Source organism: Scyliorhinus torazame, chromosome 13 (assembly GCF_047496885.1).
Source record: "Scyliorhinus torazame isolate Kashiwa2021f chromosome 13, sScyTor2.1, whole genome shotgun sequence".
Taxonomy (NCBI): domain Eukaryota; kingdom Metazoa; phylum Chordata; class Chondrichthyes; order Carcharhiniformes; family Scyliorhinidae; genus Scyliorhinus; species Scyliorhinus torazame.
This window is the reverse complement of record NC_092719.1, coordinates 61830797-61858329: the sequence shown is the minus strand read 5'-3', so window position 1 is coordinate 61858329 and position 27533 is coordinate 61830797. Positions and strand designations below refer to the sequence as shown.

General features: G+C 50.0%; 3 long non-coding RNA genes across 4 annotated transcripts in view; 1 reads left to right on the top strand and 2 right to left on the bottom strand.

Annotated features, from left to right (window-relative positions):
* Nucleotides 1-20978, bottom strand: part of LOC140387701 (uncharacterized) — a 44368-nt gene extending 23390 nt beyond the window's left edge. For both annotated transcript variants that reach the window (XR_011933960.1, XR_011933959.1), the window contains exons 1-2: nucleotides 20894-20978; nucleotides 5371-5461 (exon numbers count right to left, since the gene is read on the bottom strand). This is a non-coding gene — a long non-coding RNA (uncharacterized lncRNA). The remainder of the gene's footprint in view (nucleotides 1-5370; nucleotides 5462-20893) is intronic.
* Nucleotides 1-27533, top strand: part of LOC140388062 (uncharacterized) — a 205333-nt gene that overhangs the window by 45237 nt on the left and 132563 nt on the right. The window lies entirely within an intron of this gene.
* Nucleotides 23438-27533, bottom strand: part of LOC140388061 (uncharacterized) — a 154527-nt gene continuing 150431 nt past the window's right edge. The window contains exon 4 of the long non-coding RNA XR_011934075.1: nucleotides 23438-23520. This is a non-coding gene — a long non-coding RNA (uncharacterized lncRNA). The remainder of the gene's footprint in view (nucleotides 23521-27533) is intronic.

Genomic DNA, 27533 nt, shown 5'->3' with positions numbered 1-27533 from the left:
TGGAAGTCTAGGCCGAGTAGCAAGGCAGCACAGAGGTTGGGGAGGACGTAGAGGCGGAAGCCGCTGAACTCCATGCCCTGGACAGTGAGAGTGGCTAAGCAGTGCCCCCGGTTTGCCACGGAGTGGGACCCGGAGGCCAGGGAGTTTCTCTGGTTGGCAGGGTGTACCGCGAGGAAGCAGTGCCTTACCGTATCGGGATGGATGAAGCTCTCAGTGCTCCTGGAGTCCAGCAGGCAGGAGATCTCATGCCCATCGATTTTCACGTTGGTAGAGGCCGTTGCTAGGTTGTGTGGGTGGGACTGGTCAATTGTGACCGAGGCGAGACGCGGCTGGTCGTCGATGGTGGCAGACGATGGGGTGCCCGGGGGCATGGGTCCTGGTACGATGGCGGCGCCCATGGGCCGCACGTGTTATGGGGGAAACAAGATGGCAGCGCCTGATGATCCTGGGGAGGACAAGATGGCGGCGCCCACGGCCGCACGTGGTGGGGGTTGAACAAGATGGCGGCGCCCATGGGCCGCATGTGGTGTGGGTCGAACAAGATGGCGGCGCCCACGGGCTGCACGTGGTCCGGGGAGGGGAAGATGGCGGCGCCCACTGGCCGTACGTGGGGGGGTCGGAACAATAGGGGCGACTGCGCGGGCCTGGCACACCGCAGTGAAGTGTCCCTTCTTGCCGCAGGCCTTGCAAAGGGCGCTCCGGGCCGGGCAGCGTTGTCGGGGGTGTTTTGGCTGCCCACTGAAGTAGCATTTGGGACCCCCGGGGTTGATTGGCTGCCGCGCGGCACAGGCGTGGGGTTGGCTGAGTGGGGTCCCTGATTGGGCGGCCGGCTGCGGAGTCCACGATGCGTAGAAGGGGTGGGACGGGCAGCGAGGTCGAGTGTGGCCCCTTCTAAGAGGTGTTGGTGGATGTAATCCGACCCTATCCCTGTAACAAAAGCGTCTCTCATGAGCAAGTTCGAGTGTTCCGTGGCCGTGACGGCCTGACAGTTACCGTCTCTGACTAGGGGAATTAGAGCACGCCAAAATTCTTCCACTGACTCACCAGGAAGTTGACGACGAGTGGAGAGGATGTGTCTGGCATAGAGCGTGTTAGTCCGCTGAGCGTGTTAGTCCACTGAGCGTAGTTTTCCTTCAGTAGCGCCATGGCGTCTTCGTAGGTCGGCGCATCCTGGATAAGTGGAAAGACGTTGGAGCTCAGCCGCGTGTAGAGGATCTGAATCTTCTGAGCTTCCGGAATTGGGTCTGGTGCAGACCTGATGTAAGCTTCGAAACAGGCTAGCCAATGTTCAAAGTCCTTTTTGGCATTGCTTGATTGCGGATCCAGCTGCAGGCGATCCGGCTTGATGCGGAGGTCCACCTTCTGAAAAACTCAGTGTAATAAATTGATGCACGATCAATTACATAAAGACGAGAGTAGGATGTAATCAAGGCTTTATTACACTAAGTTGTGTGGCCTCCTTCAGCAGCTGGCGAAATGGCTGCTGTACTGGGAGCACACATATTTATACTCCGCCTACTGGGCAGAGCCAGCAGGCAGGAAACTACCCCCGTACCTGTCGTACAGGGCCGTACCACAAAGCACCTAATATATACATCAGTGGTGACTACCACACATGCCTCCTCCACTGGCCCCAGATCCGAAGAGCCACCACCACTATTGGGCTGGTGGAGTACCGTGCCGGCAGAAGCGGCAGTGGCGCCGTGACCAGGGCTGCTAAGCTAGTGCCCCTGCACGAAGCAGCCTCCATCTGCTCCCAAACCAACCCCACACCCACCATCCATTTCCTTATCATCGCTATGTTGGCCGCCCAGTAATAGTTGCTGAAGTTCCGCAATGCCAGCCCCCCTTCTCCTCTGTTCCTTTCAAGCATCACCCGCGGGAACTTCCCCGCCCATACAAATCCCAGAATAATTTTATTCAGCCTCTTAAAGGAGGATCGCGTGATAAAGATGGGGAGACACTGAAAAACAAACAAGAACCGCGGGAGAATCGTCATCTTAACAGTCTACACCCTCCCCGCCAATGACAGCGGGAACGCATCCCACCTCCGGACCTCCTCCCTCACCCGTTCCACCAGTCAGGATAGGTTGAGCTTATGCAACTTGCCCAGTCCTGTGCCACCTGAATCCCCAAATATCGGAAACTCTCCCCCACTAGCCTGAACGGCAACCCCTTCAGCCTACTCTCATGCCCCCTCGCCTGAATTACAAACAACTCGCTCTTAGCCATGTTCAGTTTGTATCCGGAGAACCGGCCAAATTCCCTCAGGTTTGCCATGATACCGTCCATCCCCACCATTGGGTCCGATACATATAACAGCAAATCGTCTGCATATAGCGAGACTCTATGTTCCACTCCCCCCCGCACCAGACCTTTCCAGCCCCTAGAAGCTCTCAGTGTAATTGCCAGCGGCTCTATGGCCAGCGCAAACAGCAGTGGGGAGAGAGGGCAGCCCTGTCTTGTCCCATGGTGCAGTCTAAAGTAGTCCGATGTCGTCCTGTTTGTCCTTACACTCGCCTCCGGGGCCTGATATAATAGCCTAACCCAGTCCCGAACCCGAACCCGAACCCGAACCATCCTGGTACCTCCCACAGATAATCCCACTCGACCCGGTTAAACGCCTTTTCAGCATCCATGGCTACCACTATCTCTACCTCCCTATTCTCCGGGGACATCATAATCACGTTGAGCAGCCTTCTTAGGTTGGCCACCAGCTGCCTCCCCTTTACAAACCCGGTTTGGTCCTCCCCAATTACATCCGGTACACAATCCTCAATTCTAGTCGCCAAGATCTTGGCCAATAACTTGGCGTCTACGTTGATCAAAGAGATCGGCCTGTGTGACCCACAAGCCTCCGGGTCCTTATCCCGTTTCAGAATAAGCAAGATGGTGGCCTGCGACATCGTCGGGGGTAAACTCCCTCTGTCTCTTGCCTCGTTAAAGACCCTGACCAGCACCGGCCCCACTATCCCGGCAAATTGTTTGTAAAACTCCACCGGATACCCGTCCAGCCCCGGGGCTTTACCCAACTGCATGACCTTCAGGCCCCCCAACACCTCTTCGATCCTGACCAGGGCCCCCAGTCCGTCCACCAACCTCCTCCCCACTCTTGGGAAGGTCAGTCCAGGAATCGCCTCATCCCCCCCCGGTCCCCCGGGGGGTTCCGAAGTGTACAGCTTCCTATAAAAGTCCCTAAAGACCTTGTTCAGCCCTGCTGGGTCACCCACTAGATTACCCTCCACATCCACTATCGTCCCTATTTCCCTAGCCGCTTCCCTCTTCCTCAATAACATATTTAAATTGGTAACCGAGCACTTGGGTGTGGGTTGGCTTCCTGCCCCTTGTCCTTTGTCTGGGAAGCGGGGAGATTGTTTGGAGTTCAGCGTTTTAAAATTTTAAACATCTGATCCAATCCCAACGTACTCATTTGTATGTGCTAAAGTGCAGCTTCAAGAAAGTGACCACCATGAGAAGAAGAAACGGACCAATAATAATAATATAATAATAATAATAATCGCTTATTGTCACGAGTAGGCTTCAATGAAGTTACTGTGAACAGCCCCTAGTCGCCACATTCCGGCACCTGTTCGGGGAGGCTGGTACAGGATTTGAATCCGCGCTGCTGGTCTTGTTCTGTATTACAAGCCAGCGATTTAGCCCACTGTGCTAAACCAGTGCCTTCATCATATAGCCCCAATATGACAAAGAATGTTCAATTATGGTGACATGATGGCACAATGGTTAGCACTGCTGCCTCACAGCACCAGGGACCCGGGTTCAATTTCGACCTTGGGTGACTGTCCATGTGGAGTGTGTATGTTCTCCCTGTGTCTGCGTGGGTTTCCCATGTGTGCTCCGGTTTCTTCCCACAGTCCAAAGATGTGCAGGTTAGGTGGATTGCGATGCTAAATTGCCCCTTAGTGTCCAAAAGGGTCGGTGGGGTTACTGGAATAGGGCGTTGGGCCTGGGTAGGGTTTCTTTCAGAGGGTCGGTGCAGACTCGATGGGTCGAATGGCCTCCTTCTGCACTGTAGAGATTCCATGATTCTATGTACTGTATGCATCTGCAGTTGAGATTTATACAGGAGTTAGGTGGTAGGTTTGCGCAACCTCTTTCTAGCAGATGAAATGGTTTGGGGTAAAATAGATGACAAGGGATCTTTAGATTCAACAGACTTGATGCGCTGAATAGCCTTTCCTCGATGTATGGACCACATTTTTCTCTTTTAGATCATATAACCCAACTGGAAGAAACAATGTAGAGACCAGAAGAGAATCAAATATGGAGCGAGGAGAACAATTTTAAATCATTTTTTTGTCTTGCGTTGTTAAGTTGTGTTAGTTAATAATTGTGTTAATTAAAATCTATTTTGTGCACTATGCAATTAATGTCTGAACATTTGAACAATTTATAACTAAATTATCTTTAAAAAAATGAACAAAGTTAATTCAAAGCCTGAGGGCTGGATTCTCCGTCGGCCAGATCCTCCGCTTCGCCAGCAGCGCACTCACGCCCATGGATTTCCCGACGGTGTGGGGGTGCCTACAATGGGAAATCCCATTGGCAGGCTGCCAGGATGGAGGCTCCCGCTGCCGGCGGGGGCACACCGCATCAAAAAACGGGTGCGGCGGGGCGGAAAATCCCACCCCTTACCTTTTGCAATCTGTTTATTGTGAGAAATATATTAGCCTGCATAGAAAAGGCATCTATTTTCAGCTGTAATAAACGTTTTTCAAATAAGGGTCAAATGCATTAGAAACAGTTTACTGGACTAATATCTAGAATCGGCGAGTTGTCTTAGATTTGGATTTGGATTGTCTTGTGGGGAACGATTGGTCAGGTTCGGCTTTCACTGGAGTTTAGAAGAGTAAAGAAACAGCTTGAAACCTTTAAGGTTCTCAGGGTATTGACAGGGTGGGTGTGGAGAATATGTTCCTTCTGGTGGGAGAATGTACAACCAGGGGTCACTGTTTAAAAATAAGGGGTCGCTCATTTAAGAGGGTTGTGAGTCTTTGGAACTCTCTTCCTCAAAAGGCAATGGAAGCAGAGTCTATGAATGTTTTTAAGGCCGAGCCAGATAGATTTTTGGTTAACAAAGGGGTGAAAGATTATGGGGGGTAGGCAGCAATGTGAAGTTAATGTTACTATCAGATACGCGTGATCTTATTGAATGGCGGAGCTGGCTCGAGGGGCCGAATGGCCTACTCCTGCTCCTAATTTGTATGTTTGTATGTTCGTATTAGTGCAAGCTGCACATATTCTTATGTGCTATATTCAGTACAAGCTGGTGTCATTTTTATTTGCAACATTCCCGAAATGGATCAATAAATCAATATCGCTAACTTGTTAAAGTTTGAAATTACTTACATTTTAATAGGCTCCTGGTTTGTTTATAATATGACCATCAGCAACCGGCTCATATCAGTGTGGTGATGGCTGACTCCATTGGGTATTATTTCTAAAAAAGAAAGTGTGACACTTCAGCTTTCCATTGAAGTCTCATTGAAAGTGCTGGCTGCAATGGGTATCTGAAAATAGAACATCAAACATCACTGCGACCCGTGTCGTCACATGGCCTTGTATTACAGCCTTCCTCATCCTTGTGTGCATTCTTTGAGCTTGACTTAAAATAGAATCTGTATCAAAGCAATGGTACAGACTGGGATTTCTGTCAATATCGAACAAATGTAAATAGTGACAATTTGCACTGCAACTGACAGACCTTTCTATCTGCCACAGAGCAGCTCGCTTCAAGTGGACACCATATAATTCTTCACATCTTTATCTAGTGCTGTTTGTGTATCAAATATGTTGCAATTCTATTTCAGCCTTTGCCCTTCAGCAATAACACTCCAACATAGCAATCAACTTGTAGATGTGGTATTTATTATTACAGTGATCAATTCATCTAGGTCAGAAAATTTCTGTAAGAAGACTGCTTGCTGCTCATCAATATAAATGGGAATTTCTAAAAATATCCACCTGAGCTATAAATATATTCAGCATGTGCTGCTGATCTACAGCACTGGGGCAGATTCTTAAAAGGAAAATTATTATGAATAAATGGCATGTGGCCTGTAGAAGCTCAATTCAGGAGTTATTTTCTGGGCTGGTTATTATGCCTCCCTGCGCTTGATTGATTGCAAACAATTATTGTCAAATTCTGTTCTTTAGTTTGCTGGTGCTGAAATGGAATTTAATCCTGGGTGCACTGCCTTCACCGTTTGGCTTTACTTTGTATTAAACAAGTGATTGCAATGTTTTATTCCACAAAAAGGAAAGTGAGTTTTTAAAAGTCAAAATATATGTTTATTCAGATGTAGAAACACGCACTCTATTGATTTATTGACCAATCACTGACCAATCAGAGACTTTTTCCCAGGAGAGACGGGTCAATTACTAGGGGGGATAGGTTTAAGGTGCGAGGGACAAGGTTTAGAGGAGATGCATGAGGCAAGTTTTTTACACAGAGGGTAGTGGGTGCCTGGAACTCGCTGCCGGAGGAGGTGGTGGAAGCAGGGACGATAGTGACGTTTAAGGGGCATCTTGACAAACACATGAATAGGATGGGAATAGAGGGATACGTACCCCGGAAGTGTAGAAGATTTTAGTTTAGACAAGCAGCATGGTCGGCACAGGCTTGGAGGCCGAAGGGCCTGTTCCTGTGCTGTACTTTTCTTTGTTCTTTGTACTTTTCACCCTCATCTCTGAAAAATTACATTTCTCTGTGCAGCAACAATTTTGTTCTAAATGAGGCAAATGTAAAAAAAAAAGGACACACTGAGTAATGAGGGAATTCAACTTTTTTTTAGTTTATAATTTTTGGTGTTTTGGTTTCTTGTACCTCTTAAGACAAGGTGCTGCCCAATGAAACACACTCGTGACTGTCAGGATGTGTACAGAACAGCTGGATTTAGGGGGGAAAAGCTTATCTTTCAGCCTTCCCAATGCGCCTTAACCCCAATGTCACAGGAAAAATAAACTTACATTGACGCTTCATCTTTCACATCTACTGGGTGTTACAAACCAATGTGCTTAGAGTCACTGTTCATTAGGTACGCAATCCCAGCAGGCAATTTTGCACAAGAAGATACCACAAACAGCAAGTTGGGTAATTTTCCAGATAATCTAGAATTCTATCGGCTTTGCTTCAGGGGAAGAACATTCGTTAAAGTGTCAGGAGAATTCCCTGCTTCCCCTCAGTGGGATTGCTCTGTCCCCCAAACAAGTTCAGGGCTCTTGGGTTCAATTAATTTATCCAAAAAAGGGAAACTATGCGACCCTGTAACACGTGCAGCACTTCACTGAAGGGTCAGCTGAGATTGTCAGCCAGGGCCTTCTTCATGACCAACTGAATCAAGCTGACAATATAGAGCACCTGCTGCATTATGTAAGATTATGGGAGGAATTTTCCTCAAAAATGGCAAAGTGTCAGGTTCTCACTGAAACCCAGTGTGTTTCTCCCCAGAAAGACAGCCAGGTTTTCACTCCAGCCTTTCCAACACTCAAAAAAAAGCAACAGGGTGTGTTTTAAGCTATTCCTCTGGCGGGGCGGGGCCTGACAGAGCCAGCAAGCCCGGCATCAGGATGACCCCCACCCCACCCCCGCACCACGCAGGCATCAGGATGACCCCCCACCCAATCATCACCAGCATCAGGGCACACCCGCATTCTCAGAGAATGTCACACCCACCCGCCCTCACTTTCATGCTGACACAAACCCTCTCTCCACCATTGCCCTTCCACCCCACCTAATGGGGACCATCCCTCAAGGGGTTCCCCAGACGCCGTGTCAAATTAGCAATGTCAGGTTGGCAGGGGATAGTGCCAGGTTGCCAGCGAGCAGTGTCAGGGTGTGAGGGGACATGCCAAGGCACTTCCCAGCCATTTTCCTCACTACCCCAGGGCTATACTCACCTCCGCGCCTTTGGCACGATCAACATGACTGGTTTCCATTTTCGGAAAGCAATAGTGATTCCTGCCGGCAGGGGGAAGGCAGGGAAGAGTTGGGCAGCAGATCTAATGATGCCAGAAACAACGGCGCCAGCTGCTTAATGAAATTTAAATTCATTTAAACACATGGCAATGAGGCGGGGGCATCTGGTGAGGGGTCTGTTGTGGATCTCTGGGGGGTCTTTATTGAGAGTATCTTTCAGGGGTGTCTGGTGGTGGGTTTTTAGGGGGTCTCTGATAGGGGGTCTGTGGGTGTTTCTGGTGGGGGGTCTGTTGGCATCTCTGGTGGGGGGTCTCTGGTGGCTGGGTGGGTAATATTTGCATTGTGAGACAAGGGGGGCACTTTGATGGACTTGGGTGCACCTACCTTAAACAGTTACCCCCTTGGCCCACCGCGAGGTCCACCACATCAGGGCCACGTTGGGAAATACGTGTAGCCATCCATGCCCGCATGGAAAATCCAGTGTCCAACCCGTTAATAGGATGCAAGTGGGTCAAAATGACCCATTTCCATCCTCCCGCTGGTGTAGGGCACGTACCTCAAGGCTGCCACCAAGCAGGGGACCAGAGCAACAGATTCTCCGATGCATCAGGAACTCCGCTACCAACGGCAGCTGGCGGAGAATCCAGCCTGATGCTTTTCAATCTACACTCTTAAACTGGATTAGTGCTTTTCCTTGTGCTGCTGGAGTTTGTGTTACCACATCGGTAGCATTTTGATTACTTACCTATTATTTACTGGAATCCTATCTGCTCTGTACTGTACACCTTACAAATGAATATCTGTACAGGATGTTAATGAATTAGACATTTATTCGGGTGTATGGCTCTTAAGAAACTAAGGTGAGAGACTAAAACCCGAAGCGCAAGACACCCAAGTTGAAAACAAAAGATATTCATCAGGAATCAATAGCATCAAGGTTTAAGTTTTAAAAGCCTAAAAATTGGTGCAGAAAGGAAATCTTGGGGGGAGTAACGACGTTCACAATTTTGAGGTCCTGGACTCAATGGGATAGTGTCTGAAACTGTGCACTAGATATTGGGAAGAACCAAGACATTTTGAAATGAAAACAAAAAGTGCTGGAAATACTCAGCAGATCTGGCAGCATGTGTGAAGGGAGAAACAGTTAATGTTGCATGTCCAATATTACTCTTGTTTGGAACACTTTATACCTTATTGTCTTTTGGTCCTGCTCACAAACTCCATTCCCAAGTCACTGCTTCCATCCCTCTCCTTGGCTACTGGCTAAGGTCGAACCATAATGCTCGCAGCCTTGGTGTCAAATTTGAACTCATATTGAGCTACCTACACTTTAGTGTAGCCCTGCCTACCCCACAAAAATCTTGGGCGGGATTCTCCAATAATGGAGCTATTGTCCCCATTCCAGCATGAAAACGTGGGTGAATCACTCTGGACTTACCTGAAGAAAGTTCAGAGAGATTCTCCTACCTCGAGGGGGCTAGCAGGGACCCGGAGTAGTTCCCGCGGCTCCGGCTGCTGATACGGGGCCCTGCACCTCCGGTCGGGGGTCCGCGCATGCACACGCCAGCGGCCTGTGTCGGCCGCCCCGTGCGACATGGCGGACCCACACCGCGGAGCGGCACCAAAAAGATAGACCCCCCTCCCGGGATCGTGCACGCCCGTGGATCGGTGGCCCCCGATTGATAGCCTGGCCGTCTGTGAGGCCCCCCCCCAAACCGGTGAATGACCTCCCTCCCCCCAAACCATTGCTATCGTGCGCGATTTACGGCGCTTCTCCGGGGGTTGCGGGAGCGGCGTCGCCCCGTATTTTGGCGTCGACGCCCATTCTCCACCCCCGCGCCAATCGCGATTTTGGCTCGGAGAATCCCGCCCCCTATATCTATCTCTGTGGAATCACCCAACTCCTCTGTCCCAGTTTATCTGCTGCTGACACCTTGATCCTTGGCTTTGTTAATTCAAGGTTTTACTATTCTAATGCACTCCTAGCCAGCCTCTCATGTTTTAGCTTCCAGTAACATGAACTCACCCAAAACCCAGCTGCCGTCACACTATCCTGAACCAAATTCCATTCCTCCATCACCCCTCTGATGGCTGCCCCACATTGGATGTGTTTCAACAATGCCTCAATTTTAAAATTCTTATCCTTGTTTTAAAGTCTCTCCATGGCCCTGCTTCTCCCGATCTCTAATCTTCAGCCCTACAGCTCTCCTGAGATATCTGCACTCCTCTAATTCAGGCCTCTGGAACATCCCTAACATTAATCGCTCCATCATTGGCGGTCGTACCTTCAGCTCCCTGGGCCCCAAGCTCTGGAATTTCCTCCCTCAACCATTCCACCTCCCTAACTTGCTTTCCTCCTCTCAGACACTTTTAAAAACATACCTCTTTGACAAAACTGTGATCATCAGCCCTAATATCTCCTGAAGTGGCACTGTGTCATATTTTGTTCAATAAATGCCACTGTGAAATGCCATGTGATCACGGGCATTATGTCAAATGCAAGTTGCAGCTACCCTGCTACAAAAGATACAAGGTGGAGGAAAATGAACAGTGACATGTTGGGAAGTCATATTGTATACTTGTTGCTGGGACCACAACTTTTCACAATATACATTAATGATCTGGAAGAAGGTACTGAAGGCACTGTTGCTAAGTTTGCAGATGATACAAAGATCTGTAGAGGGACAGGTAGTATTGAGGAAGCAAGGGGGCTGCAGAAGGACTTGGACAAGCTAGGAGAGGGGGCAATGAAGTGGCAAATGAAATACAATGTGGAAAAGTGTGAGGTTCTGCACTTTGGAAGGAGGAATTTAGGCATAGACTATTTTCTAAATGGGGAAATGCTTCGGAAAGCAGAAGCACAAAGGGACTTGGGAGTCCTTGTTCACTATTCCCTTAAAGTTAATGTGCAGGTTCAGTCAGCAGTTAAGAAGGCAAATGCAATGTTAGCATTCATGTCAAGAGGATTAGAATACAAGACCAGGGATGTACTTCTGAGGCTGTATAAGGCTCTGGTCAGACCCCATTTGGAGTATTGTGAGCAGTTTTGGGCCCCGTATCTAAGGAAAGATGTGCTGGCCTTGGAAAGGGTCCAGAGGAGGTTCACAAGAATGATCCCTGGTATGAAGTACTTGTCATATGAGGAACGTTTGAGAACTCTGGGTCTGTACTCATTGGAGTTTAGAAGGATGAGAGGGGATCTTATTGAAACTTACAAGATACTGCGAGGCCTGGATATAGTGGACGTGGAGAGGATGTTTCCACTTTTAGGAAAAACTAGAACCAGAGGACACCATCTCAGACTAAAGGAACGATCCTTTAAAACAGAGATGAGGAGGAATTTCTTCAGCCAGAGGGTGGTGAATCTGTGGAACTGTTTGCCACTGAAGGCTGTGGAGGACAATTCACTGAGTGTCTTTAAGGCAGAGATAGATAGGTTCTTGATTAGAAATGGGATCAGGGGTTATGGGGAGAAGGCAGGAGAATGGGGATGAGAAAATATCAGCCATGATTGAATGGCAGAGCAGACTCGATGGGCCGAGTGGCCTAATTCTGCTCCTATGCCTTATGGTCTTATGCTATTTAGTGGAAAAGGAGATTGAAGAGTAACATGATGAACCTGTGGTTGATACTGAAGCTGTTCTCAATGCCAACCTTGTGGGTAGATATAACGTGTGTGGCAAAGAACCTGACGGCCATGGGAGACCATTCTTGCAGCGCCAATTGGCTACGGGTATGCTTGATGCACGTGTCACTGCTCCATGGCTGCTCCTTGCTGGAGACCACACAGGCAATTACCTTCCATCTATGCCAGACAAGGCCTGCAGATAGAATTAGTAGCATAATCATGAGTGTGGGCAGAATAGCACTTGGGGGGTGATTTTGAGCCCACGTTCGGGGTCCCTGGGATCGCCAACGCGGGCTGAAAATCCAGAAAGAATCACGTTTCCCGATTTTCCACGTCCCTCGCCGGTGACGTCACGTGGTTCACGCCCACAAAGGGCGAGACTATCATTTTAATGTTTACAAATACATTTAAATGTAATTACTCAGTCACACACCCCCACCACATGATCCCCCCTCACTGAATATTGCTTTTTTTAAAAAAAATATTTTAATTCCGATTTTATCAAAAACAAAATTTTTTACATAACCATTAACAACATTTAACAAAACAAGGTGAACGTTAACATTATATAAAGAAAAAAAACCAAGAATATGCAACATTTCCCCCCCCATCCCGGATTGCTGCTGCTGCTGATATTTTAATGCTCTCCTAGAAAGTCGAGGAACGGCTGCCACCTCCAAGAGAACCCCGTCATGGACCCTCTCAAGGCAAACTTTATTTTCTCAAGACTGAGAAACCCAGCCATGTCACAAATCCAGATCTCCACGCTCGGGGACTTCGAGTCCCTCCACATTAAAAGGATCCGTCTCCGGGCTACCAGGGAGGCAAAGGCCAAAACATCGGCCTCTTTCGCTTCCTGAACCCCCGAATCATCTGACACACCAAAGATCGCTATCTCTGGACTAGGCACCACCCGTGTGTTTAGGATCTTGGACATTGCCTTAGTGAATCCCTGCCAGAATCCTTTGAGAGCCGGACATGCCCAGAACATATGGACATGGTTCGCTGGGCTTCCCGCACACCTCGCACATCTATCCTCAACCCCAAAGAACTTGATCATTCTCGCTGCCGTCATGCGTGCCCGGTGGACCACCTTAAACTGGATTAAGCTAAGCCTGGCACATGATGAAGAGGAGTTAACCCTGTTTCGGGCATCTGCCCACAGGCCTGCATCCAGCTCCCTGCCTAGCTCCTCCTCCCACTTGCCCTTAAGTTCCACCACTGGGGCTTCCTCCGCCTCCTGTAGTTCTTGGTAGATGTCCGACACCTTCCCCTCCCCTACCCAGGTGCTGGAGACCACCCTATCCTGTCTCCTATGTGGGGGTAGCAACAAAAATGTTGCCACCTGTTTTTTTTAGAATGGCGCGTACCTGAAGGTATCTGAAGGCATTTCCAGGGGGCAGATTAAATTTCTCCTCCAATGCTTTCAAGCTTTGAAAAATCCCGTCTCTGAACAGGTCCCCCATCCTTTTAATACCTGTCCTATGCTAGCTTTGAAACCCTCCGTCTATCTTGCCCGGGACAAATCTGTGATTGTTGCGTACTGGGGTCCAAACTGAGGCTCCCTCCACCTCCCTGCGACTTCTCCACTGACCCCAGATCCTTAGTGCCGCCGCCTCCACCGGATTTGAGGAGTAGCGCGCCGGCGAGAACGGCAGAGGTGCCGTTACGTGTGCCCATAGGCTGGTGCCTTTGCGTGAGGCTGCCTCGAACCACTTCCACGTCGACCCCTCCCCCAATACCCATTACCTAATCATGGCTGTATTAGGTACCCAGTAGTAGCTGCAAAAATTCGGCAGCGGCAGGAACCCCCCCCCCCCACCCCCCCACCCCGACTGCGCTCTAGATACAGTGGGCGAAATTCTCCCGAAACGGTGCGATGTCCGCCGACTGGCGCCCAAAACGGCGCCAATCAGACGGGCATCGCGCCGCCCCAAAGGTGCGGAATGCTCCGCATCTTTGGGGGCCGAGCCCCAGCATTGAGGGGCTAGGCCGGCGCCGGAGGAATTTCCGCCCCGCCAGCTGGCGGAAACGCCCTTTGTTGCCCCGCCAGCTGGCGCGGAAATGAAATCCCCGGGTGGCGCATGCGCGGGACCGTCAGCGGCCGCTGACAGTTTCCCACGCATGCGCCATGGAGGGAGTCTCTTCCGCCTCCGTCTTGGTGGAGACCGTGGCGGAGGCGGAAGGGAAAGAGTGCCCCCACGGCACAGGCCCGCCCGCGGATCGATGGGCCCCGATCGCGGGCCAGGCCACCGTGGGGGCACCCCCCGGGGCCAGATCGCCCCGCGCCCCTCCCAGGACCCCGGAGCCCGCCCACGCCGCCTTGTCCTGCCGTTCAAAAGGTGGTTTAATCCATGCCGGCGGGACAGGCAATTTATCGGCGGGACTTCAGCCCATCCGGGCCGGAGAATCGAGCGGGGGGGCCCGCCAACCGGCGCGGCCCGATTCCCGCCCCCGCCGTATCTCTGGTGCCGGAGACTTCGGCAACCGGTGGGGGCGGGATTCACACCAGCCCCCACCGATTCTCCTACCCGGCGGGGGGTCGGAGAATGACGCCCAGTCTCTTTACTCGCGGGGTCTTATTTGCCCATACAAATCCCGAAATGAAGAAGAACTTAGGGATGAAATTGGGAAGGCACTGGAAAACGAACAGAAATCTGGAGAGGACTGTCATCTTAACGGTCTGCATCTTCCCCGCTAGAGAAAGCGGAGCATGTCCCACCTTTTAAAGTCCCCCTCCATCTGCTCTACCAGCCGGGATAAGTTAAGCTTGTGGAGGGTATCCCAGTTCTGAGCCACCTGAATGCCTAGGTACCGGAAGCTCTTCTCTACCATCTTAAGAGGAAGCTCTCCCAGTCTTTTCTCCTGCCCTTTATTTTGGATCACGAACATCTCACTTTTCTTCTTGTTTAATTTGTACTCCGAAAATTTATCTAAGTCCCTCAGGATCTGCATAACCTCCCCCATCCCCTTTAATGGGTCCGAAATATACAGGAGCAGATCACCGCATAGAGCGAGACCCGATGCTACTCTCCCCCCGAAACAACCCCTGCCAGTTCCTTGAAGTCCGCAGCGCTATAGCCAATGGCTCTATTGCAAGGGCGAATACTAACGGGGAGAGGGGGCACCCCTGCCTCGTCCCTCGGTGAAGCCTAGAATACTCCGACCTCACCCTGTACGTGCATACACTTGCTACGGGGGCCTGATAAAGTAGTTGGACCCACCCTATGACTCCGTCACCGAATCCAAACCTTCTTTACGTTTCCCACATGTACTTCCATTCCACCCGGTCAACGGCTTTCTTTGCATCCATCGCAGCCACTATGTCTGCCTCCCCTCCTTCTGAGAGCATCACAATAATGTTTAGGAGCCTCCGTACATTGGAGTTCAGATGCGTGCCCTTAACGAAGCCTGTCTGGTCCTCCCCTATCAACCCGGGACACAGTCCTCTATTCTAGCGGCCATAATCTTGGCCAGCAATTTGACATCTACGTTCAAGAGCGATATCGGTCTGTAGGACCCACATTGTAGCGGATCTTTCTCCCGTTTGAGAATGAGTGAGATCGAGGCCTGTGACATTGTTGGGGGGAGGGTCCCTCTCTCTTTAGCCTCGTTAAAGATCCTTAGCAGGAGTGTTTTGTTATGCTCTTGACGTAGCATAAGCTGCATTCTTGATGTGCACTCTGACAAAGGAAGGTTCAGACTTGGAGATAGCTTTAACACATTTATTAAACTATTAACAATTCTCCTACTTGGATTCGACGCTACTGTTAATCCTTCTATAGCTACTCAGACTGACGAACCAGTCTGCTACAATCCACGTGGTGGGTGTGATGTTCAATCAACCCTGTGCCTGTACTCACTGAGTGTCTCCACTGGAAAGAGACTGAGCATGTGTGATGTGTCCTTTTATATGGTTTGGTGTAATGCCCTCCTGTGGTAGTGTCACGTCTGTGTGTATCGTGAATGCCCATTGGTCGTGTCCCATCAGGCTGACCTATTGGTTGACTGTCTGTGTGTCATGTCTCTGGTGCTCCCTCTAGTGTCTAGCTAGGTGTAGTGTATGTACATTAACCCTTTGTGTACTTACAGTGATTTACATCACCACAGAGTGGACTCAACAGTTCCGAAAATTTCTTGTAGAATTCTACAGGATAGCCGTCCGGCCCCGGGGCCTTGCCCGACTGCATACTCCCTAGGCGCTTAACAATCTCCTCCAACTCTATCTGGGCCCCCAGTCCCTCCACCAGATCCTCTTCCACCTTTGGAAACCTCAATTGGTCCATGAATTGCTTCATCCCTTCCCCTCCCTTCCGGGGTTTCTGACTCGTACAGTTTACCATAATACACCTTCAAGACTTCGTTCACCTCCTCTGGGTCCAAGACCATGTTACCTTCCTTGTCCCTAACTCCCCCAATTTACCTGGCCGCCTGTCTCCTACGAAGTTGGTGCGCCAGCATTCTACTCGCTTTCTCCCCATACTCATAGACTGCCCCTTTTACCTGCCACAGCTGTACTACCGCTTTCCCTATGGTCAACAGATCAAACTCCACCTGCAGTCTCCGGCGCTCCTTCAGTAGACCCGTCTCGGGGATCTCCGTGTAACTCCTGTCTACTCTGAGTATCTGCTCTACTAGCCTCTCTCTCTCCGCTCTTTCTTTCTTCTCTCTATGGGATCTGATAGGGATGAACTCCCCTCTAATAACTGCCTTCAGAGCCTCCCAAACCGTAGTCGCTGTTACCTCTGCCGTATCGTTTGCTTCCAAGTAGTTTTGGATGTTCCTCTTTATCCGCCCACAAACCTCGCCATCCGCCAGCAGTCCCACATCTAGCCTCCAGAGTGGGCGCTGCCCTCTCTCTTCACCAAGTCGCAAGTCCACCCAGTGCAGAGCATGGTCAGAGACTGCAACGGCTGAGTATTCCGTCCCCCCCCACCCTTGGAATATACTCCCCGCTCACAACAAAAAATCTATACGAGAATAAACTTTGTGGACATGGGAGAAAAAAGAGAACTCCTTCGCCCTCGGCCGAGCGAACTTCCATGGGTCTACGCCCCCCACCTGTTCCATGAAACCCCTCAGTTCCTTAGCCGCTGCTGGTCGCTTTCCTGACCTGGACTTTGACCGGTCCAATACAGGGTCAATGACTGTGTGGAAGTCACCCCCCATGATCAAATTATGTGAGTCTAAGTCTGGAATTTTACCCAGCATGCATCTCATGAATTCCACGTCATCCCAGTTCGGGGCGTAGACGTTCAATAGCACCACCCGGGTCCCCTGCAACTTCCCACTCACCATTATGTATCTGCCCCCTTTATCAGCCACAAAACTCCCTGCCTCAAATGCCACCCGTTTACTGACCAGAATTGCTACCCCCCTGGTCTTTGAATCCAGCCCCGAATGGAACACCTGGCCCACTCACCCCTTTCTCAATCTTGTTTGATCTGTGAGTTTTATATGCGTCTCCTGTAGCATGGCTACATCTGCCTTTAGCCCCTTTAGGTGCGAGAACACGCGAGCCCTCTTGACTGGCCCATTTAGACCTCCCACATTCCACGTGATCAGCCTGGACGGGGGGTTAACACCGCCCCCCCTCCCCTGCCGACTAGACATCCCCCTTTTTCGGCCAGCCACGAGCCCGCGTCCCCCGCTTACTCGAGCTCTCCCACTGGAGGCACCCTCCCCTGCCGACTAGACATCCCCCTTTTTCGGCCAGCCACGAGCCCGCGTCCCCCGCTTACTCAAGCCCTCCAACTGGAGGCACCCCCCCCCCCCCGACTCTCCATCTGTTCCCCAAAGTTGGCTCCTCTTCTGTCAGCAAAGCAGCATCCCCCCCACCCCCCACCCCCCCGCCCCCAGCAGTCCCACGATCCCAATCCCCCAAGTCAAGCACCAGCTTAACACTAACTCTCCCCCCATTATGCTTCCGTGAGTCAGCTGACCCATGCTGACCCTGGACGCTCCTGCCTCTGTCTCCGATCATCCTGGTGCCTCGTTATTCGGGCCCCTCTCTTCCTATGGAAAGCCCAATTTAACTGCCTTTACAGCCCCCAAAGAATAGTCCCCCCCCCCCCCACTCCCCCAGTGAAACAAGAAATAAACCCCGGGTGCTAACCTGGCCCCACAAAAGAAACGACTCCAGATGCCAGAAGAGCAGCTCTAAATATAGGGCCCCTCTCCCCCCTCTGCGGCTGAACTCTGCAAAAGCAGAGAGCATGGCCAGAGAAACAGGGAACAAAAAAGGGAAAACAACATACCATAGCTCCCTCCAGCCACCTCCCCAGCCCCCTCAAACAATTAACATTACTCCCAATTTTATGTTAGGTCAGCATCATGTTACACCAGAGTGTTTCATCAAAGTGTGGCTGTCCTTTAGCTCGAGTCCAACTTTTCCTATTTAATAAATATCCACGCCTCGTCCGGTGTATCAAAGTAGTGGTGCCGGTCTTGATACGTGACCCAAAGCCTCGCCGGATGCAGCATCCCGAACTTCACCCCTTTGCTGTGGAGGGCCATCTTAGCACGGTTGAATCCAGCGCACCTCTTGGCCAGTTCTGCTCCCAGGTCCTGGTATGTGTGACTTACGCTGTTCTCCCACCTACTGCTCCGCTCCTTTTTGGCCCATCGCAGGACACGTTCCTTGTCTGAGAAGCGGTGAAATCGTACCACCATAGCCCTCGGCGGTTCGTTAGTCTTGGGCTTCCTTGCAAGGACTCTGTGCAGTTCCAGAGGCCGAGGAAATGTACCCGTCCCCATCAGGGTCCCCAGCAACGTGGTCACAAATGCACTCGCATCCGACCCCTCCGCACCCTCAGGGAGGCCCAGAATTCGCAGGTTTTGTCTCCTGGACCTGTTTTCAAGGTCTTCCAACCTCTCCTGCCATCTCGTATGCAAGGCATCATGCGCCTCCACCCTGATGGCCAGACCAAGTATCTCATCTTTGTTATCCGAGACTTTTTTCTCAATCTCCTTGATCACCTTCTCCTGCATCTTCTGGGTCTCAACTATCTTCTCCATTGAGGCCTTCATCGGGGCCAGCATCTCCGTTTTTTGTCTGCAAAACAGCTTCTGAGGAACTCCTGCTGTTTCCGCGACCACTGTGCCCACGCTGCCTCATCCGAGCCGGCCGCCATTTTGTGTTCCCGGGCCCGGTCCACCCGCTTCTCGGCACTCGCTTGCTTCGCCGCCCTACTCCTGGTCCTCTCCATAAAACGATGCGGGGAACCTTTCCAGCGTTGCTTGACCCGCCGAATTTCACCGAGGAGGAGCCGCTGAAACTCCGAAAAAGGGCCCGTAAGTCCGTTCGCGGTGGGAGCTGCCGAATTCGCGACCTACCCTCGCAGGGCCTCCACCGGAAGACCTCACTGAATATAGCTGACATGATGACACGTCGGTGAGGTTCACAACAGCTTTTCGAAGACATGAATCAGCCTCGGGGATCCCTTCCCGGGGAGAAGACGTACTCATCGCCATTGGTGGGAGAGGGACATGCTCAGGCAGTGCTATGGCACTGCCCCAAGCACTGTCTTTTAGCACAGGTCAGCACTGCCTGGTCAGCACTGGCAGGTCAGTGAGAGGGGAAACACCAATGATACCTCCATAGTGGGGGTGATGGGAGAAGCTGAAGATCACCGAGTGGGAATTGGTGGAAGAAAATGCGGTTTGAAACAATAAATTAGTGAGCCAGTAAACACAGAGTTGAAAAATTAGGATCTAATGGCTCACCAGCTTAAAAGATGTTACCCCAACCTAAAGATGGAGTGACGGCATAAATCACGGCCACTTTTTTCTTACTCAAAGAGGCTCAAGGTTTGGAGTGAAAACTGGTCTGTGCAGCTGGAGAGCTACACGCCGGTTTTCAATCTGAGCCTGACACCTAATTCTGCTCATTGAGTCCACAAATCTCCCCGCTAAATCTTCTTACCTCCCATACCAATTCAACCATGAGATGTTGTATTTGGAATACTTTGAGACCAACTCCCTCCCACCACTAATTTAAAACTTAGTTTGGTCACCAGCACAGCTCACTTCCCCCAAATGCACCATGAAAGTTGACCACGGGAGACTTCCCATCTTCTTGTTTTATATCTCACCAGCTTTTCATTAATGTCTTAAAAATGCTTCAATTATGGTTGTCTTTCTGGTGATCTTTCAGGTAATATTCAGTTCTTTCTGTTTTTACATCCTGCAATTATCCACATCCCCCAAAATTCTCAGAATAAATTTAAGATTTAAAAACAAATATGAGGTGAAAAGTGAAAATAAAAGAATCTTACAAATAAAACTATGCTGCTTTGAAGGAATCAACATGCGTGTTGTTACACCCACGCCAGATGGATGAGCAGCCTGCACAGCACCATCTGTCGTATTCGGAAGGGGAATCTCATTATGCCTTATTCACATGCATCTAAATAGATTATAATTTCAAAATAAACCCTTTGGACGTTTTGTATGGCAATGCATTGAGCTAGGTTGGAGGGTTTACCAGAAGCACTCACGCTGCGTAAATGGATGTGGATCCCACATAAAGGATTCCCCTCCAGGTTCCCCAGTCACCACGCACACCATTTGAGCAGGCAAGCTGGCAGGAACGCATGTACCTTCGTGAGGGAAGATTGCAATGGTTGTTCCAGCTACCTTTTGTTCAGACTGCGCTATAAGTAGTAAGCTGTTTCATTTCTAGAGCCCTTTTGTAAATCACCCATTGTAATTGCAGAAGGCATCTTCGATTTAAATAATAAGAGAATGACAATATTAAACTGGTAACTGAAGTATCTGTTACCTTTTGGGCACCCATCAATTCAAATTCTGAGTTATAATCCTCTGATTGATTTAATGAGGTAAAAGCAACAGAACAAAAATCACCGCTCAACCTTCTTATAACATTATTCTTGATAAAATAGTCATTTGTTTCTGACTCAATCATGGAATGGACATTTGTGGCAGAAAATGTGGTTTGGAATAATAACTTGGTAGGTCATCAAATTCACAGTTGGAAAAACTAGGATCTAATGGTTCACCTAGCTTCACCTACATACCAAATGTTTTCCACATTTTATAGATTTGATCTATGTAGGTCCCTATTTCGGACAGCTCACGGTCAAAATATTGTTTGGATAAAGTTTTACAGTTTGTTTTTAGTTTCCCCCGGCACTGCCCCCTGGTTTACCAAATGGGGGGAGCTCCTCTGGGGATCTCCAGTAGGGCAGTTCCCGTTATCCATAGAGAGGAGGAGGGGTTGCCTGTGTCTGCTGGAGTGGGGGTTCCACTTGTGCATGTGTTGGGGGTCTCCATGTATGTGGGGGGTGGAATTCTTTGTTTTTTACCCTTCTTGAAGAGCGCCCAGAAGTCAGGATTTCTAGTGTTGCTAGGTTTTTCCATCCTTGACCCTCCAAGTGTCTCTTAATGAGCTCTTTTCAAAATAAACAAAAACGTAATAAAATGAACGAATTATCAAATTAATAAAGTGAAAGTTTATTATAGTAACAAAAATAAGACATTCAAAGAAAACTTACCTCACTACATTAAAATGTTATTCCCGGGTCTGATGATGCACTTAGTCCCTGCGGTGCCCACAGGTCGCACAAAGCATCAACTGTACCGACAGCAGCGCAGGCTCCTTCTTTAGGAAAAAGTATTTTTGGATGCTGAAATAAAAGAAAATACAACGGATGCTAGAATCTGAAAAAGACACAGAAAATGCTGGAAAAATTCAGCAGACCTGTCAACATCGGCCCTCAGAATTAAACACCGAGTTCAAGCACGACAGTGACTTTCCTCTTCTAATTTGACTTTTTTTTCACCAAATATTTTTTAAATGCAAAAAAAAAACCTCCCCCTCCCCCACCAGACCATCTGTCACCTATTGTTGAGTTTTGCTTTCACTGTGTACTGACCTGTATTTTCTCCCATTAACATATTCTGATATCCTACCTTCATGCAACTACTAGGACCTTCTCCTGCCATTACGCTTCCTCTGTCTCGTGACCTACACATCTTTATTGCATTTTCTCCTAGACTCGAAGCATTAACTCTGTTTCCTCGCTCCACAGATGCTGCCAGAGCTGCTGAGGTATTCCAGCATTTTCATTTTCCCTGTTTAGAATCATAAAAACCCTGTGGTGCAGAAGGAGGCCATTTGGCCCATCGCATCTGTACCAGCCCTCCGAAAGAGCACTCCCACCCTATCCCCATGATCCCACATAACATTTAGGCACTAAGGGGCAATTTTTTTTAGAATGACCAATCCACCTAACCCGCACATCTTTGGACTGTGAGAGGAAACCGGAGCACCCAGAGGAAACCCATGGAGGCACACGGAGAACATGCAAACTCCACACAGACAATCATCCAAGGTCGGAATCGAACCTGGGTCCCTGGAGCTGTGAGACAGCAGTGCTAACCACTGTGCCCCTGTGCTGCCCAAAACATGTATATGTTTACTTTTTGAAGAAACCATATAAAAATGAAATAAAAATGGTCTTCCTGGGGCTATTAATGCAACACAGCCCCCACAGTGCCCACCTGGGTGGTGGGATCAGACGAGGATGGTTGTGGGCAGGGGAGGTTAAAATTCCAAAAATGGTGCCATGCTGAGAACTCGGCTTGATCCCCCACTTCCATGTTTAACTGGGATGTTTTTACAGGCAGGCGGAAAGGACCCCTGAACCCCCAGCAGAAGCATTCATAGACACACACATTTCCCATTGCTACTCAACAAGTTCCTTTTTCAAGGATCATGCCAAAAGCTCAGCATCTACATCCAGCTGATCAGAGCTTAGAGTGGCCAGTACCTTCAAAGGCATACTCATCCAATGCTGTCCCCTACTCCAGTGCTTATACATTTCAGCAACTCAACAAACTTCTTCAATGACACCTTTTAAGCCCATGAACTTTACCACCTGGAAGAACAAAAACAGGGGGCGGAATTCTCCCCCCCCACGCCGGGTGGGAGAATCTCCGGGGCGGCGCGCAAGTCCCGCCTCGCCGCCCCGCCACCCGCACACAATTCTCCCACCCCCTCCAAACCCAGCGCCGCGAGAATCACGCCTGGCCGCCCGGAGAATCGCCGCTCGCCGTTTGCAAAAGGCAAGTTCCGATTCTCCGGCCCGGATGGGCCGAGCGGCCACCCCAACACAACAGGTTCCCGCTGGCGCCGTCCACACCTGGCGGGAACTGCGCAGGAAGGCTGGGGGGGCAGCCTGTGGGGGGGGCGGGGGAGAGGGGTTCCTGCACCGGAGGGGGGGGCCTCCGATGGGGTCTGGCCCGCGATCGGTGCCCACTGATTGGCGGGCCGGCCTCTCTAAAGGAGGACCTCCTTTCCTCCGCTGCCCCGCAAGATCCATCCATCATCTTCTTGTGGAGCAGCCTCGGGGAGGAGGGCAACCGCGCATGCGCGGGTGACGTCATTTACGCGATGCCGGCCGGGTCATTGACGTGGCGCCACTTTCTATGCGGCGCCAAGGCCCAGCGCGTGTAAAATACATGACACCGCTCCTAGCCCCCCGGGGGCGGGAGATTAGGGGGCTGGGAGCAGGCTCCGACGCCGGAGTGAAACACTCTGGTTTTCACTCCGGCGTCGGGACTTTGTCTCCATTTCAGAGAATCGCACCCAGGTGCTTTGGAACAGCACCACTTACAGTTCTTTTCCTGACTTGCCATTCCTTCATTGTCACTGGGTCAAAAATCTGGAAGTCCATTCCTAACGGCGCAGTGAGTGCACCTACACCACACACACTGCAGCGGTTCAACAAGAGGGCTCACCTTCTCAAAGGAAATTAAGGATAGGAAGTAAATGTTGGTCTTGGCAGTGGAGTCCATGGGCCTGAATTCTCCATCCATTCATGCTGGTGGGATTCTCCAGTCCTGCTGCAGTGAATGGAGTTTGGGTTGAGCGCCAAATTCTCCGTTCTCGCTGGCAGTGGTGCCGGGTTGAACTCGGATCGGAGAATCTCTTGAACAAGCAAAAAAAACTCATGTTTGAATTCTGGTTTTCTTCAGTAGTCTTCAATTGCTGACAAGTATAGATGAGAACAAATGAGAAAATTATCAGGTGCTACTGTTGGTGATATTCATGAACATCCAAACTAGGACTCACACCTCTGTAATAGTCACAAATTCTTACACCACCATTTGGTTTTACTAATACATGAAGAGCATTTGCTGCGAATGATGTTCTCAATTATGCCCTCACACACCACACAGTATAATTCTAATGATAGTATTCCCTTTAAAGTCTCCAGCTTAAACTATTTGCTCCCCTCCTTTACATTAAGATGTACTTGACACACTAAAATATGGACTGAAGAAGAACTTGTACTCTTCCATGTGTTTACCCATCGGTCTTAGAACCGTAGAATCCCTACAGTGCAGGAGGCCATTCAGCCCATCGATTTGCACCAACCTTCAGAAAAAGCACCCTACCCAAGCCCGCACCCCACCCTATCCTGGTAACCTTAGCTAACCTGCACATTTTTGGACACTAAGGAGTAATTTAGCATTGTCAATCTACCTAACCTGCACATCTTTGGACTATGGGAGGTAACCGGAGCACCCAGAGGAAATCCACGCAGGCACAGGGAGAACGTGCAAACCCCACACAATCACCCGTGGCTAGAATGGAACCCGGGTCCCTGGTGCTGTGAGACAGCAGTCTTAACCATTATGCCACCATGCCATCCACTTGGATCTTCATAACACTGATCAAGTTTAACTGCAGGCTACAAATTGGTCAATCAATTAATCACAGACTTTAACAGATATTTATTTGAACTAATTTTTGTGTTTACTTGGATTTATACTTCTTGAGAATGAGCATTCAATCCCTTCAATGATTTCTCAATAAAATGTTTTTGTGCTGGAAAACCTTACAGAACCTTTCTTCGGATATGTTTGATAACAATCGCGATATTCAAATTTAAATTCACTTTTTATGCCTTCTAAACAGACAGACATCACAACGTCATTTTTCCCCATTTCACAATGTGCAGGGAAATATGTTTCTTCTCTATGTGAATCTTCGTACGGCACATTGCTTTTTTGTTGAAAACTATGTAATAAGCATTGAATCTTTGTTGTTTCTTCTGTTCTACTGTGATTTGGGATTTCTCTCTGCCTCCAGTTTAGTATTTCACAGATTCCATGCAGCTATGCCATTTGGCCTTCGTTAGAACATTGATCTGGATAATGATTATTTTTTGCCACATTTCCAACATGCACAAGCGACTCTGTTCACTCCAGACCTGGTGGGCATTGTGGGATGCAGCTCATCAGCACACCTGCGAGCATGTCTCGATGCCAAGTGCTGGTTTGAGAGCACTCGTCTTCTACCAACAGTTTCCTTTATATCGGCTTGACATCCCCACTAAACGGCATACAAAGTTCTCCCTTACTCTGTCACCAAGAAACCCAGCATGAACCAAGGGAACATTTTCATTGACCCTTTGCTTCCTTGTGTTGAACAAACTCTTCTGCAATGGCTCAACTTTGGGCTTAGATGCTCTTTGACCACTTGGGCCACATTTCCACGTGTGATCAGATTCTTAGTCAAAGTGTAAGCTACAAGTCTGCAGATATCACACCAGACTGTTTTCCTGTTGGCATCTGCTGTAAACCCCTTTGCCTCAAAATAAGTGGCACCTTTCTTGGCCTTTCACACTCTCCACAGGCGAAATTCTCCTGAAACGGCGCGATGTCCGCCGACTGGCGCCCAAAACGGCGCCAATCAGACGGGCATCGCGCCGCCCCAAAGGTGCGGAATGCTCCGCATCTTTGGGGGCCGAGCCCCAACATTGAGGGGCTAGGCCAACGCTGGAGGAATTTCCGCCCCGCCAGCTGGCAGAAACGGCCTTTGTTGCCCTGCCAGCTGGCGCGGAAATGACATCCCCGGGCGGCGCATGCGCGGGAGCGTCAGCGGCCGCTGACAGTTTCCCACGCATGCACAGTGGAGGGAGTCTCTTCCACCTCCGCCATGGTGGAGACCGTGGCGGAGGTGGAAGGGAAAGAGTGCCCCCACGGCACAGGCCCACCCGCGGATCGGTGGGCCCCGATCGCGGGCCAGGCCACCGTGGGGGCACCCCCCGGGGCCAGATGGCCCCGCGCCCCCCTCTGGACCCCGGAGCCCGCCCCCGCCGCCTTGTCCCGCCGGTAAGGTGGGACAATCCAGGTGGTTTAATCCACGCCGGCGGGACAGGCAATTTATCGGCGGGACTTCGGCCCATCCGGGCCGGAGAATCCAGCGGGGGGGGCCCGCCAACCGGCGCGGCCCGATTCCCGCCCCCGCCGAATATCCGGTACCGGAGACTTCGGCAACCGGCGGGGGCAGAATTCACGGCAGCCCCCGGCGATTCTCCGACCCGGCGGGGGGTCGGAGAATGACGCCCCACATCTCAAACACTACATCCAAATGCTCTTGATTTTCATAACGAGGATCTAATTTGCCTTTTTCGGTTTTCTTTTATAAAATCAACCTCAACTACCAGAATAAAGTCTCAATAAGATCAAAAACGGCACTCGGTAACTTTATAGACTGTTGCTGAACTATTGTGACATTAGGGATTAATTTGTATGTGCAATTTAACTTGCGAAACTGATGGCAGTAGTTTAAGGCTGATATATGCACATACACAAAAGTAATTACAGGATACTTCACAGCACAGGATTAAGTCATGTAATGAGTTACTGCATTGTAACCAATGAATTATTTTACTTCATCATCGAACACCCAATGGGGAAAATGTTCCAGCATATTTCAAGAAAGGCTATCAAGGCTCCTCTGGGCAGTCAGAATGAACACTGGGCTCATATTTCATTAGAAGCTGAAGTTGGTAAATGTAGGCTAATTACACTGTAAAAATACTTTGCATTTTCAAAATACATTTGATGCTGTGGTAGCATGACTCCTTTAGAGGGGGTGGGCTCCACAGACCATGTGACTAGCTCGGGGCCAATCGTGTGGGAGCGCGTGAACCCCGGCCAACAGGGAGTTTGAGCCGGGAAAGATAGCAGGACCCCGGGAAGTATGGACCAGGGATCCAAAGTGTTAGGACCTGTGGTATCGTGTTCGGCTCCTGTTACTTCAATGCCTTTGCTTTTCATCAATAAACTCTGCCTTAATTATTGGAAGTCTCCAGTGTTTAATTCGAGCTGCCACAGATGCATTTCCAAATTTTCAAAGAAATAAAGGTTGACAGCATTAGAACATAGAACATACAGTGCAGAAGGGGGCCATTTGGCCCATCGAGTATGCACCGACCCACTTAAGCCCTCACTTGAAAAAAAATGAAAATCGCTTATTGTCACAAGTAGGCTTCAAATGAAGTTACTGTGAAAAGCCCCTAGTCGCCACATTCTGGCGCCTGTTCGGGGAGGCTGGTACGGGAATTGAACCGTGCTGCTGGCCTGCCTTGGTCTGCTTTCAAAGCCAGCGATTTAGCCCTGTACTAAACAGCCACCCTATCCCCGTAACCCAATAACCCCTCCTAACCTTTTTGGACACTAAGGGGCAATTTATCATGGCCAATCCACCTAACCTGCACGTCTTTGGACTGTGGGAGGAAACCGGAGCACCCGGAGGAAACCCACACAGACACGGGGAGAACGTGCAGACTCCGCACAGACAGTAACCCAGCGGGGAATCAAACCTGGGACCCTGGCGCTGTGAAGCCACAGTGCTATCCACTTGTGCTACCATAGCAGCAAGTTGGGTGGCTAGGTTGAAAACTGAAGTAAAGGCAGAAGATTCAGGAAATCCTCAGCGTGTCAGGCAGTACATGACGTGGAGAGAAACTGAGTTAACTCTTCAGTTAACACGATAGCGACAGGTCCGTAAAATGTGACGATCCGTTCTAAACTCCATTAACTTCAGTGGGACGGGAAAATCTCGCCGGCGCAAACTTCCGCCACAGAGCTGCTCGATAAGGATTAGGAGGATGCTGCAGCAGCGAAGCTTGCCCCAGAGGAGCAGGA